Genomic DNA, 15667 nt, shown 5'->3' on the forward strand with positions numbered 1-15667 from the left:
ATGACCAGAGGGATGTCTAATCTAAGTGGGAGTTCACTAATAATTTGATTAGTTGAACTTAATTATCATGAACTTAGTCTAAAATCTTTGCAATATGTCTTGTAGATCAAATGGCCAACGTAGTCCTCAACTTCAACGCGTTCCTAGAGAAAACTAAGCTAAAAGACGATGGCAGCAACTATACGGACTGGGTCCGGAACCTGAGGATCATCCTCATAGCTGCCAAGAAATATTATGTCCTACAAGCACCGCTTGGTGACGCACCCGTTCTCCCTGCAGAACAAGATGTTATGAACGCTTGGCAGGCACGTTTCGATGACTACTCCCTCGTTCAGTGCGGCATGCTTTACAGCCTAGAGCCGGGGCTCCAAAAGCGTTTTGAGAGACTTGGAGCATATGAGATGTTCGAAGAGCTGAAAATGGTTTTCCAAGCTCATGCCCGGGTCGAGAGATATGAAGTCTCCGACAAATTCTTTAGCTGTAAGATGGAGGAAAACAGTTCTGTCAGTGAGCACATACTCACTATGTCTGGGTTGCATAACCGCTTGACTCAGCTGGGAGTTAATCTCCCGGATGATGCGGTCATTGACAGAATCCTCCAGTCGCTTCCACCAAGCTACAAGAGCTTTGTGATGAACTTCAATATGCAGGGGATGGAAAAGACCATTCCTGAAGTATTTGCTATGCTGAAATCAGCAGAGGTAGAAGTCAGAAAGGAACATCAAGTGTTGATGGTCAATAAAACCACTAAGTTCAAGAAAGGCAAGGGTAAAAAGAACTTCAAGAAGGACGGAAAGGAGGTTGCCGCGCCCGGCAAGCAAGCTGCTGGGAAGAAGCCAAAGAATGGACCCAAGCCTGAGACTGAGTGCTTTTATTGCAAGGGAAGCGGTCACTGGAAGCGGAACTGCCCTAAGTACTTAGCGGATAAGAAGGCCGGCAAAACAAAAGGTATATGTGATATACATGTAATTGATGTGTACCTTACTAGTGCCCGTAGTAGCTCCTGGGTATTTGATACCGGTGCAGTTGCTCACATTTGTAACTCAAAGCAGGGGCTGCGGAATAAGCGGAAACTGGCAAAGGATGAGGTGACGATGCGCGTCGGGAATGGTTCCAAGGTCAATGTGATCGCCGCCGGCACGCTACCTCTGCATCTCCCTTCGGGATTAGTTTTAAACCTTAATAATTGTTATTTAGTGCCAGCTTTGAGCATGAACATTGTATCGGGATCTCGTTTAATTCGAGATGGCTACTCTTTTAAATCTGAGAATAATGGTTGTTCCATTTTTATGAGAGATATGTTTTATGGTCATGCTCCTATGGTGAATGGTTTATTCCTTATGAATCTCGAACGTGATGCTACACATATTCATAATGTGAGTACCAAAAGAAGTAAGGTTGATAATGATAGTCCCACATACTTGTGGCACTGCCGCCTTGGTCACATAGGTGTTAAACGCATGAAGAAGCTCCATGCTGATGGACTTTTAGAGTCTCTTGATTATGAATCATTTGACACGTGCGAACCATGCCTTATGGGTAAAATGACCAAGACTCCGTTCTCAGGAACAATGGGGCGAGCAACCGACTTATTGGAAATCATACATACTGATGTGTGCGGTCCGATGAGTGTTGAGGCTCGCGGTGGCTATCGTTATGTTCTCACCCTCACTGATGATTTAAGTAGGTATGGGTATATCTACTTAATGAAACACAAGTCTGAAACCTTTGAAAAGTTCAAGGAATTTCAGAGTGAGGTTGAAAATCAACGTGACAGGAAAATCAAGTTTCTACGATCAGATCGTGGAGGAGAATACTTGAGTCACGAGTTTGGGGCACACTTAAGAAAATGTGGAATAGTTTCACAACTCACGCCGCCTGGAACACCTCAGCGTAATGGTGTGTCCGAACGTCGTAATCGCACTCTGTCAGATATGGTGCGATCTATGATGTCTCTTACCGATTTACCGCTTTCTTTTTGGGGCTATTCTTTAGAGACTGCCGCATTCACTTTAAATAGGGCTCCGTCGAAATCCGTTGAGACGACACCGTATGAATTATGGTTTGGGAAGAAACCTAAGCTGTCGTTTCTAAAAGTTTGGGGATGCGATGCTTATGTCAAGAAACTTCAACCTGAAAAGCTCGAACCCAAATCGGAAAAATGCGTCTTCATAGGGTACCCAAAAGAAACTATTGGGTACACCTTCTACCTCAGATCCGAAGGCAAGATCTTTGTTGCCAAGAATGGGTCCTTTCTGGAGAAAGAGTTTCTCTCGAAAGAAGTAAGTGGGAGGAAAGTAGAGCTTGATGAAGTATTGTCTCTTGAACCGGAAAATGGCGCAACTCAAGAAAATGTTCCTGAGGTGCCTGCACCGACTAGAGAGGAAGTTAATGAAAATGATCAAGATACTTCTGATCAAGCCCCTACTGAAATCCGAAGGTCCACAAGGACACGTTCCGCACCAGAGTGGTACGGCAACCCTGTCTTGGAAATCATGTTGTTAGACAACGGTGAACCTTCGAACTATGAAGAAGCGATGGCGGGACCGGATTCCGACAAATGGCTGGAAGCCATGAAATCCGAGATAGGATCCATGTATGAAAACAAAGTATGGACTTTGACTGACTTGCCCGTTGAGCGGCGAGCCATAGAAAATAAATGGATCTTTAAGAGGAAGACAGACGCGGATGGTAATGTGACCATCTATAAAGCTCGGCTTGTCGCTAAGGGTTATCGACAAGTTCAAGGGGTTGACTACGATGAGACTTTCTCACCGGTAGCGAAGCTGAAGTCCGTCCGAATCATGTTAGCAATTGCCGCATTCTATGATTACGAGATATGGCAAATGGACGTCAAAACGACATTCCTTAATGGTTTCCTTAAGGAAGAATTGTATATGATGCAGCCGGAAGGTTTTGTCGATCCTAAGAATGCTGACAAAGTGTGCAAGCTCCAACGCTCGATTTATGGGCTGGTGCAAGCATCTCGGAGTTGGAACATTCGCTTTGATGAGATGATCAAAGCGTTTGGGTTTACACAGACTTATGGAGAAGCCTGCGTTTACAAGAAAGTGAGTGGGAGCTCTGTAGCATTTCTCATATTATATGTAGATGACATACTGTTGATGGGAAATGATATAGAACTCTTGGACAGCATCAAGGCCTACTTGAATAAAAGTTTTTCAATGAAGGACCTTGGAGAAGCTGCTTATATATTAGGCATCAAAATCTATAGAGATAGATCGAGACGCCTCATAGGTCTTTCACAAAGCAGATATTGAAGAAGTTCAATATGGATCAATCCAAGAAAGGGTTCTTGCCTGTGTTACAAGGTGTGAAATTGAGCTCAGCTCAATGTCCGACCACGGCAGAAGATATAGAAGAGATGAGCGTCATCCCCTATGCCTCAGCCATAGGTTCTATTATGTATGCCATGCTGTGTACCAGACCTGATGTTAACCTTGCCGTCAGTTTGGTAGGAAGGTACCAAAGTAATCCCGGCAAGGAACACTGGACAGCGGTCAAGAATATCCTGAAGTACCTGAAAAGGACTAAGGAAATGTTTCTCGTTTATGGAGGTGACGAAGAGCTCGTCGTAAAGGGTTACGTCGATGCTAGCTTCGACACAGATCTGGATGACTCTAAGTCACAAACCGGATACGTGTATATTTTGAATGGTGGGGCAGTAAGCTGGTGCAGTTGCAAGCAAAGCGTCGTGGCGGGATCTACATGTGAAGCGGAATACATGGCAGCCTCGGAGGCAGCACATGAAGCAATATGGGTGAAGGAGTTCATCACCGACCTAGGAGTCATACCCAATGCGTCGGGGCCGATCAAGCTCTTCTGTGACAACACTGGAGCTATTGCTCTTGCCAAGGAGCCCAGGTTTCACAAGAAGACAAGGCACATCAAGCGTCGCTTCAACTCCATACGTGAAAATGTTCAAGATGGAGACATAGAGATTTGTAAAGTACATACGGACCTGAATGTGGCAGATCCGTTGACTAAACCTCTCCCTAGGGCAAAACATGATCAACACCAGAATTCCATGGGTGTTCGATTCATCACAATGTAACTAGATTATTGACTCTAGTGCAAGTGGGAGACTGTTGGAAATATGCCCTAGAGGCAATAATAAAAGCATTATTATTATATTTCCTTGTTCATGATAATTGTCTTTATTCATGCTATAATTGTGTTATCCGGAAATCATAATACATGTGTGAATAACAGACATCAACATGTCCCTAGTGAGCCTCTAGTTGACTAGCTCGTTGATCAACAGATAGTCATGGTTTCCTGACTATGGACACTGGATGTCATTGATAACGAGATCACATCATTGGGAGAATGATGTGATGGACAAGACCCAATCCTAAACATAGCACAAGATCGTATAGTTCGTTTGCTAGAGTTTTCCAATGTCAAGTATCTTTTCCTTAGACCATGAGATCGTGTAACTCCCGGATACCGTAGGAGTGCTTTGGGTATGCCAAACGTCACAACGTAACTGGGTGACTATAAAGGTAGACTACGGGTATCTCCGAAAGTGTCTGTTGGGTGACATGGATCAAGACTGGGATTTGTCACTCCGTATGACGGAGAGGTATCATTGGGCCCACTCGGTAATGCATCATCATAATGAGCTCAGAGTGACCAAGTGTCTGGTCACGGGATCATGCATTACGGTACGAGTAAAGTGACTTGCCGGTAACGAGATTGAACGAGGTATTGGGATACCGACGATCGAATCTCGGGCAAGTAACATATCGATAGACAAAGGGAATAGCGTACGGGGTTGATTGAATCCTCGACATCGTGGTTCATCCGATGAGATCATCGTGGAGCATGTGGGAGCCAACATGGGTATCCAGATCCCGCTGTTGGTTATTGACCGGAGAGTCGTCTCGGTCATGTCTGCTTGTCTCTCGAACCCGTAGGGTCTACACACTTAAGGTTCAGTTACGCTAGGGTTGTAGGGATATGTATATGCAGTAACCCGAATGTTGTTCGGAGTCCCGGATGAGATCCCGGACATCACGAGGAGTTCCGGAATGGTCCGGAGGTAAAGATTTATATATGGGAAGTCTTGTTTCGGGCATCGGGACAAGTTTCGGGGTTATCGGTATTGTACCGGGACCACCGGAAGGGTCCCGGGGGTCCACCGGGTGGGTCCACCTGTCCCGGGGGGCCACATGGGCTGTAAGGGGGTGCGCCTTGGCCTAATGGGCCAAGGGCACCAGCCCCACATAGGCCCATGCGCCTAGGGTTTAGAAGGGGAAGAGTCCTAGGAGGGTAAGGCACCTCCTAGGTGCCTTGGGGGGGGAGGAAAACCCCCCCTAGGCCGCCGCACCCCCTAGGAGATTGGATCTCCTAGGGCCGGCCACCCCCCTTGGCCCTCCTATATATAGTGGGGGAGAGGAGGGACTTCATACCTGAACGCCTCGGCCTTTGGTTGCCTCCTTCTCCCTCCCCAACACCTCCTCAACCTCCATAGTGCTTAGCGAAGCTCTGCCGGAGTACTGCAGCTCCATCAACACCACGCCGTCGTGCTGCTGCTGGTGCCATCTCCCTCAACCTCTCCTCCCTCCCTTGCTGGATCAAGAAGGAGGAGACGTGGCTGTTCCGTACGTGTGTTGAACGCGGAGGTGCCGTCCGTTCGGCGCTGGTCATCGGTGATTTGGATCACGTCGAGTACGACTACATCATCACCGTTCTTTTGAACGCTTCCGCTCGCGATCTACAAAGGTATGTAGATGCATCTAATCACTCGTTGCTAGATGAACTCCTAGATGATCTTGGTGAAACGAGTAGGAAATTTTTTGTTTTCTGCAACGTTCCCCAACAGGTTATGGCAGAAGTAGTAGGTTGCAAAGGATAATAATACAATAAGAGACTAAAGTATTACAAGTAAAAAACATAACTAACCATTTTTCATCCAATGAAGAGGTTAGGCGCGGAGCACTTCCGTTCATGTTAAATAGTGAAAGTGCGTTGTGCAGCAGTAGCATGGTCTGTTTGGTAGGCGAGTCACTCTAGAATAGCCAAACTCCTCCTGTTAGGATTGTTTGACTCTATTGTACTGCTTTTCATTACCATCACCAAAGGTTAGCTCGAGCATTAAGATTTTTAGATCGAACCAACGCTTTAGGTGCCAAGGCTTCTTCGCTACTAATATTGACTTCTCTCGGCATGGATACCAAACACATGAAGGAAATATGCCCTAGAGGCAATAATAAAGTTATTATTTATTTCCTTATATCATGATAAATGTTTATTATTCATGCTAGAATTGTATTAACCGGAAACATAATACTGTTGGGGAACGTAGCAGAAATTCAAAATTTTCCTACGTGTCACCAAGATCTATCTATGGAGAGACCAGCAACGAGGGGAAGGAGAGTGCATCTACATACCCTTGTAGATCGCTAAGCGGAAGCGTTCAAGTGAACGGGGTTGATGGAGTCGTACTCGCCATGATCCAAATCACCGATGATCCTAGTGCCGAACGGACGGCACCTCCGTGTTCAACACACGTACAGCCCGGTGATGTCTCCCACGCCTTGATCCAGCAAGGAGAGAGGGAGAGGTTGAGGAAGACTCCATCCAGCAGCAGCACAACGGCGTGGTGGTGATGGAGGAGCGTGGCAATCCTGCAGGGCTTCGCCAAGCACCACGGGAGAGGAGAAGGACTTGGGAGAGAGGAAGGGCTGCACCAGGGAGAGATCAAATCGTGTCTATTGCAGCCCCAATACCTCAAATATATATAGGGGAAGGGGAGGGGCTGTGCCCCCATCTAGGGTTGCCTCCCTAGGGGTGGAGGCTGCCCCCAAAACCCATCTAGGGTGCGGCCAGGTGGAGGGGGAGAGGGAGGCGCACCAGGGTGGGCCTTAAGGCCCATCTGCCCTAGGGTTTGCCCCTTCCCCTCTTCCTTTAGCCCTGGGCCTTGGTGGGGGGGTGCACCAGCCCACTTGGGGCTGGTCCCCTCCCACACTTGGCCCATGAAGCCCTCCGGGGCTGGTGGCCCCACTTGGTGGACCCCCGGGACCCTCCCGGTGGTCCCGGTACGTTACCGATAAACCCCGAAACTTTTCCGGTGACCAAAACAGGACTTCCCATATATAAATCTTTACCTCCGGACCATTCCGGAACTCCTCGTGACGTCCGGGATCTCATCCGGGACTCCGAACAACATTCGGTAACCACATACAAACTTCCTTTATAACCCTAGCGTCATCGAACCTTAAGTGTGTAGACCCTACGGGTTCGGGAGACATGCAGACATGACCGAGACGTTCTCCGGTCAACAATCAACAACGGGATCTGGATACCCATGTTGGCTCCCACATGCTCCACGATGATCTCATCGGATGAACCACGATGTCAAGGACTTAATCAATCCCGTATACGATTCCCTTTGTCTATCAGTATGATACTTGCCTGAGATTCGATCGTCGGTATCCCGATACCTTGTTCAATCTCGTTACCGGCAAGTCTCTTTACTCGTTCTGTAACACATCATCCCGTGATCAACTCCTTGATCACATTGTGCACATTATGATGATGTCCTACCGAGTGGGCCCAGAGATACCTCTCCATCACACGGAGTGACAAATCCCAGTCTCGATTCGTGCCAACCCAACAGACACTTTCGGAGATACCCGTAGTGCACCTTTATAGTCACCCAGTTATGTTGTGACGTTTGGCACACCCAAAGTATTCCTACGGTATCCGGGAGTTGCACAATCTCATGGTCTAAGGAAATGATACTTGACATTAGAAAAGCTTTAGCATACGAACTACACGATCTAGTGCTATGCTTAGGATTGGGTCTTGTCCATCACATCATTCTCCTAATGATGTGATCCCGTTATCAACGACATCCAATGTCCATGGTCAGGAAACCGTAACCATCTATTGATCAACGAGCTAGTCAACTAGAGGCTTACTAGGGACATGGTGTTGTCTATGTATCCACACATGTATCTGAGTTTCCTATCAATACAATTCTAGCATGGATAATAAACGATTATCATGAACAAGGAAATATAATAATAATCAATTTATTATTGCCTCTAGGGCATATTTCCAACAGTCTCCCACTTGCACTAGAGTCAATAATCTAGTTCTCATCGATATGTGATTAACACTCAAGGTCACATCCCCATGTGACTAACACCCAAAGAGTTTACTAGAGTCAATAATCTAGTTCACATTTACCATGTGATTAACACTCGATGAGTTCTGGGTTTGATCATGTTATGCTTGTGAGAGAGGTTATAGTCAACGGGTCTGAACCTTTCAGATCCGTATGTGCTTTACAAATCTCTATGTCATCTCCTAGATGCAGCTACCACGCTCTATTTGGAGCTATTCCAAATAACTGTTCTACTATACGAATCCAGTTTACTACTCAGAATAATCTGGATTAGTGTCAAAGTTTGCATCGGCGTAACCCTTTACGACGAACTCTTTTACCACCTCCATAATCAAGAAAATTCCTCAGTCCACTAGTTACTAAGGATAACTTTGACCGTGTCCTGTGATCCATTCTTGGATCACTCTTGTACCCCTTGACTGACTCATGGCAAGGCACACTTCAGGTGCGGTAGACAGCATAGCATATTGTAGAGCCCATGTCTTAAGCATAGGGGACGACCTTCGTCCTTTCTCTCTATTCTGCCGTGGTCGAGCTTTAAGTCTTAACTTCATACCTTGCAACTCAGGAAAGAACTCCTTCTTTGACTGATCCATCTTGAACACCTTCAAGATCATGTCAAGGAATGTGCTCATTTGAAAGTACCATTAAGCGTTTTGATCTATCCTTATAGATCTTGATGCTCAATGTTCAAGTAGCTTAATCCAGGCTTTCCATTGAAAAACACTTTCCAAATAACCCTATATGCTTTCCAGAAATTCTACGTCATTTCTGATCAACAATATGTTAACAACATATACTCATCAGAAATTCTATAGTGCTCCCACTCACTTCTTTGGAAACACAAGTTTCTCATAAACTTTGTATAAACCCAAAATCTTTGATCATCTCATCAAAGCACACATTCCAACTCCGAGATGCTTACTCCAGTCCTTGAAGGATTGCTGGAGCTTTGCATACTTATTAGCATCTTTCAGGATTGACAAAACCATCCGGTTGTATCACATACAACCTTTCCTCAAGAAAATCGTCGAGGAAACAAATGTTTTGACATCCTATCTGCAAGATTTCATAAATAATGCAGTGACTGCTAATATAATTCCAACAGACTCTTAGCATCGCTACGAGTGAGAAAATCTCATCGTAGTCAACTCCTTGAACTTGTCAGAAAACATCTTAACGACAAGTCGAGCTTTCTTAATGGTGACATTTACCATCATTGTCCGTCTTCCTTTTATAATCCATCTATACTCAACAGCCTCACGACCATCGAGCTGTTCTGTCAAAGTCTACACTTTGTTTCCATACACGGATCCTCTCTCGGATTTTATGGCCTCGAGCCATTTATCGGAATCCGGGCCCACCATCGCTTCTCCATAGCTTGTAGGCTCATTGTTGTCTAGCAACATGACTTCCAAGACAGGATTACGTACCACTCAGAAGTTGTACGCATCCTTGTCATCCTACGAGGTTTGGGAGTGACTTGATCCGAAGTCTCATGATCAATATCATAAGCTTCCACTTCAATTGGTGCCACAGGAACAACTCTTTGTGCCCTGATATACACTAGTTGAAGTGACGGTTCAATAACCTCATCAAGTCTCCACCATCCTCCCACTCAATTCCTTCGAGAGAAACTTTTCCTCGAGAAAGGACCCGATTCTAGAAACAATCCCTTATTGCTTTCGGATCTGAGATAGGAGGTATACCCAACTGTTTTGGGTGTCCTATGAAGATGCATTTATCCGCTTTGGGTTCGAGCTTATCAGCCTGAAACTTTTCACATAAGCGTCGCAGCCCCAAACTTTTAAGAAATGACAGCTTAGGTTTCTCTAAACCATAGTTCATACGGTGTCATCTCATCGGAATTATGTGGTGCCCTATTTAAAGTGAATGTGGTTGTCTCTAATGCCTAACCCATAAACTATTGTGGTAATTTGATAAGAGACATCATGGTATGCATCATATCCAATAGGGTGCAGTTATGATGTTCGGACACACCATCACACTATGGCGTTCCAGGCTGTATCAGTTGTGAAACAATTTCCACAATGTCTTAATTCTGTGCCAAACTCGTAATTCAGATATTCATCTCTATGATCATATCATAGATACTTTATCCTCTTGTCACGACGATCTTTCAACTTCACCTTGAAATTACTTGAACCTTTCAATAATTCAGACTCGTGATTCATCAAGTAAATATACTCAACATCTACTCAAATCATCTGTGAAGTAAGAACATAACGATATCCACTACACGCCTCAGCACTCATTGGACTGCACACATCAAAATGTATTACTTCCAACAAGTTGCTTTCCAGTTCCATTTTACTGAAACCGAGGCTTTCAGTCATCTTGCCCATGTGGTATGATTTGCATGTCTCAAGTGATTCAAAAATCAAGTGAGTCCAAACGGTCCATTTGCATGGAGTTTCTTCATGCATAAACACCAATAGACATGGTTCGCATGTCTCAAACTTTTCAAAAACGAGTGAGTCCAAAGATCCATCAACATGGAGCCTCTTCATGTGTTTTATACCGTTATGACTTAAGTGGCAGTGCCACAAGTAGGTGGTACTATCATTACTATCTTATATCTTTTGGCATGAACATGTGTATCACTATGATCGAGATTCAATGAACCATTCATTTTAGGTGCAAGACCATTGAAGGTATTATTCAAACAAACAGAGTAACGATTATTCTCCTTAAATGAATAACCGTATTGCGATAGTCATAATCCAATCATGTCTATGCTCAACGCAAACACCAAATAACCATTATTTAGGTTTAACACCAATCTCGATGGTAGAGGGAGCGTGCGATGCTTGATCATATCAACATTGGAAACACTTCCAACACATATCGTCAGCTCAGCTTTAGCTAGTCTCCGTTTATTCCGTAGCTTTTATTTCGAGTTACTAACACTTAGGAACCGAACCGGTATCTAATACGCTGGTGCTACTAGGAGTACTAGTAAAGTACACATCAACACAATGTATATCCAATATACTTCTATCGACCTTGCCAGCCTTCTAATCTACCAAGTATCTAGGGTAATTCTACTCCAGTGGCTGTTCCCCTTATTACAGAAGCACTTAGTCTCGGGTTTGGGTTCAACCTTGGGTTTCTTCACTAGAGCAGCAGCTGAATTGCCATTTCATGAAGTGTCCCTTCTTGCCCTTGCCCTTCTTGAAACTAGTGGTTTCACCAACCATCAACAATTGATGCTCCTTTTGATTTCTACTTTAGCGGTGTCAAACATCGCGAATATTTCAAGGATCATCATATATGTCCCCGATTATAGTTCATCACGAAGCTCTAGCAGCTTGGCGGCAATGACTTCGGAGAAACATCACTATCTCTTCTGGAAGATCAACTCCCACTCGATTCAAATGATTGTTGTACTCAGACAATCTGAGCACAAGCTCAACAATTGAGCTTTTCTCCCTTAGTTTGCAGGCTAAGAAAATCGTCGGAGGTCTTATACCTCTTGACGTGGGTACGAGCCTGAAATTCCAATTTTATCCCTCAAAACATCTCATATGTTTCGCGACGTTTCAAAACGTCTTCGGTGCCTCAACTCTAAACCGTTTAACTGAACTATCACGTAGTTATCAAAATGTGTATGTCAGATGTTCGCAACATCCACAGACGACGTTCGAGGTTCGGCACACTGAGCGGTGCATTAAGGACATAAGCCTTCTATTAAGCAATGAGGACAATCCTCAGTTTACGGACCTAGTCCGCATAATTGCTACTATCATACTTTCAACTAAATTTTCTCTAGGAACATATCTAAACAGTAGAACTGAAGCGCGAGCTACGACATAATTTGCGAAGACCTTTTGACTATGTTCAGGATAATTAAGTTCATCTTATGAACTCCCACTCAGATAGACATCCCTCTAGTCATCTAAGTGATTACATGATCCAAGTCAACTAGGCCGTGTCCGATCATCACGTGAGACGGACTAGTCAACATCGGTGAACATCTTCATGTTGATCGTATCTTCTATACGACTCATGCTCGACCTTTCGGTCTTTTGTGTTCCGAGGCCATGTCTGTACACATGCTAGGCTCGTCAAGTCAACCTAAGTGTTTCGCGTGTGTAAATCTGTCTTACACCCGTTGTATGTGAACGTTAGAATCAAACACCCGATCATCACGTGGTGCTTTGAAACAACGAGCTGTCGCAACGGTGCGCAGTTAGGGGGAACACTTTCTTGAAATTTTTTAAAGAGGGATCATCTTATTTACTACCGTTGTTCTAAGCAAATAAGATGCATAATCATGATAAACATCACAGGCAATCAAATAGTGACATGATATGGCCAATATCATATTGCTCCTTTTGATCTCCATCTTCGGGGCTCCATGATCATCATCGTCACCGGCATGACAACATGATCTCCATCATCATGATCTCCATCATCGTGTCTTCTTGAAGTTGTCACGTCATCTATTACTTCTACTACTACAGCTAACGGTTAGCAATAAAGTGAAGTAATTACATGACGTTTATGTTGACACGCAGGTCATAAATAAATTAAGACAACTCCTATGGCTCCTGCCGGTTGTCATACTCATCGACATGCAAGTCGTGATTCCTATTACAAGAACATGATCAATCTCATACATCACGTCCTTTGGCCATATCACATCACATAGCATACCCTGCAAAAACAAGTTAGACGTCCTCTAATTGTTGTTTGCATGTTTTACGTGGCTGCTATGGGTTTCTAGCAAGAACGTTTCTTACCTACGCAAAAACCACAACGTGATATGCCAATTGCTATTTACCCTTCATAAGGACCCTTTTCATCGAATCCGATCCGACTAAAGTGGGAGAGACAGACACCCGCCAGCCACCTTATGCAACTAGTGCATGTTTGTCGGTGGAACCGGTCTCACGTAAGCCTACGTGTAAGGTTGGTCCGGGCCGCTTCATCCCACGATGCCGCCGAATCAAGATTGGACTAGTAACGGTAAGCATATTGAACAAAATCAATGCCCACAACTACTTTGTGTTCTACTCATGCATAGTAACTACGCATAGACCTAGCTCATGATGCCACTGTTGGGGAACGTAGCAGAAATTCAAAATTTTCCTACGTGTCACCAAGATCTATCTATGGAGAGACCAGCAACGAGGGGAAGGAGAGTGCATCTACATACCCTTGTAGATCGCTAAGCGGAAGCGTTCAAGTGAACGAGGTTGATGGAGTCGTACTCGACGTGATCCAAATCACCGATGATCCTAGTGCCGAACGGACGGCACCTCCGTGTTCAACACACGTACAACCCGGTGACGTCTCCCACGCCTTGATCCAGCAAGGAGAGAGGGAGAGGTTGAGGAAGACTCCATCCAGCAGCAGCACAACGACGTGGTGGTGATGGAGGAGCGTGGCAATCCTGCAGGGCTTCGCCAAGCACCACGGGAGAGGAGAAGGACTTGGGAGAGAGGAAGGGCTGCACGAGGGAAAGATCAAATCGTGTCTATTGCAGCCCCAATACCTCAAATATATATAGGGGAAGGGGAGGGGCTGTGCCCCCATCTAGGGTTGCCTCCCTAGGGGTGGCGGCTGCCCCCAAAACCCATCTAGGGTGCGGCCAGGTGGAGGGGGAGAGGGAGGCACACCACGGTGGGCCTTAAGGCCCATCTGCCCTAGGGTTTGCCCCTTCCCCTCTTCCTTTAGCCTTGGGCCTTGGTGGGGGGGCGCACCAGCCCACCTGGGGCTGGTCCCCTCCCACACTTGGCCCATGAAGCCCTCCGGGGCTGGTGGCCCCACTTGGTGGACCCCCGGGACCCTCCCGGTGGTCCCGGTACGTTACCGATAAACCCCGAAACTTTTCCGGTGACCAAAACAGGACTTCCCATATATAAATCTTTACCTCCAGACCATTCCGGAACTCCTCGTGACGTCCGGGATCTCATCCGGGACTCCGAACAACATTCGGTAACCACATACAAACTTCCTTTATAACCCTAGCGTCATCGAACCTTAAGTGTGTAGACCCTACGGGTTCGGGAGACATGCAGACATGACCAAGACGTTCTCCGATCAACAATCAACAGCGGGATTTGGATACCCATGTTGGCTCCCAGATGCTCCACGAGGATCTCATCGGATGAACCACGATGTCAAGCACTTAATCAATCCCGTATACGATTCCCTTTGTCTATCGGTACGATACTTGCCTGAGATTCGATCGTTGGTATCCCGATACCTTGTTCAATCTCGTTACCGACAAGTCTCTTTACTCGTTCCGTAACACATCATCCCGTGATCAACTCCTTGATCACATTGTGCACATTATGATGATGTCCTACCGAGTGGGCCCAGAGATACCTCTCCGTCACACGGCGTGACAAATCCCAGCCTCGACTCGTGACAACCCAACAGACACTTTCGAAGATACCCGTAGTGCACCTTTATAGTCACCCAGTTACGTTGTGACGTTTGGCACACCCAAAGTATTCCTACGATATCCGGGAGTTGCACAATCTCATGGTCTAAGGAAATGATACTTGACATTAGAAAAGTTTTAGCATACGAACTACACGATCTAGTGCTATGCTTAGGATTGGGTCTTGTCCATAAAATCATTCTCCTAATGATGTGATCTCGTTATCAATGACATCCAATGTCCATGGTTAGGAAACCATAACCATCTATTGATCAACGAGCTAGTCAACTAGAGGCTTACTAGGGACATGGTGTTGTCTATGTATCCACACATGTATCTGAGTTTCCTATCAATACAATTCTAGCATCGATAATAAACGATTATCATGAACAAGGAAATATAATAATAATCCATTTATTATTGCCTCTAGGGCATATTTCCAACAAATACATGTGTGAATACATAGACAAACAGAGTGTCACTAGTATGCCTCTACTTGACTAGCTCGTTAATCAAAGATGGTTATGTTTCCTAACCATGGACAAAGATTTGTTATTTGATTAACGGGATCACATCATTAGTTGAATGATCTGATTGACATGACCCATTCCATTAGCTTAGCACCCGATCGTTTAGTATGTTGCTATTGCTTTCTTCATGACTTATACATGTTCCTATGACTATGAGATTATGCAACTCCCGTTTGTCGGAGGAATACTTTGTGTGCTACCAAACGTCACAACGTAACTGGGTGATTATAAAGGAGCTCTACAGGTGTCTCTAATGGTAGATGTTGGGTTGGCGTATTTCGAGATTAGGATTTGTCACTCCGATTGTCGAAGAGGTATCTCTGGGCCCTCTCGGTAATGCACATCACATAAGCCTTGCAAGAATTGCAACTAATGAGTTAGTTGCGGGATGATGTATTACGGAACGAGTAAAGAGACTTGCCGGTAACAAGATTGAACTAGGTATTGGATACCGACGATCGAATCTCAGGCAAGTAACATACCGATGACAAAGGGAACAACGTATGTTGTTATGCGGTCTGACCGATAAAGATCTTCGTAGAATATGTAGGAGCCAATATGGGC

This window comes from Triticum dicoccoides, chromosome 7A (assembly GCF_002162155.2).
Source record: "Triticum dicoccoides isolate Atlit2015 ecotype Zavitan chromosome 7A, WEW_v2.0, whole genome shotgun sequence".
In the NCBI taxonomy this organism is placed as follows: domain Eukaryota; kingdom Viridiplantae; phylum Streptophyta; class Magnoliopsida; order Poales; family Poaceae; genus Triticum; species Triticum dicoccoides.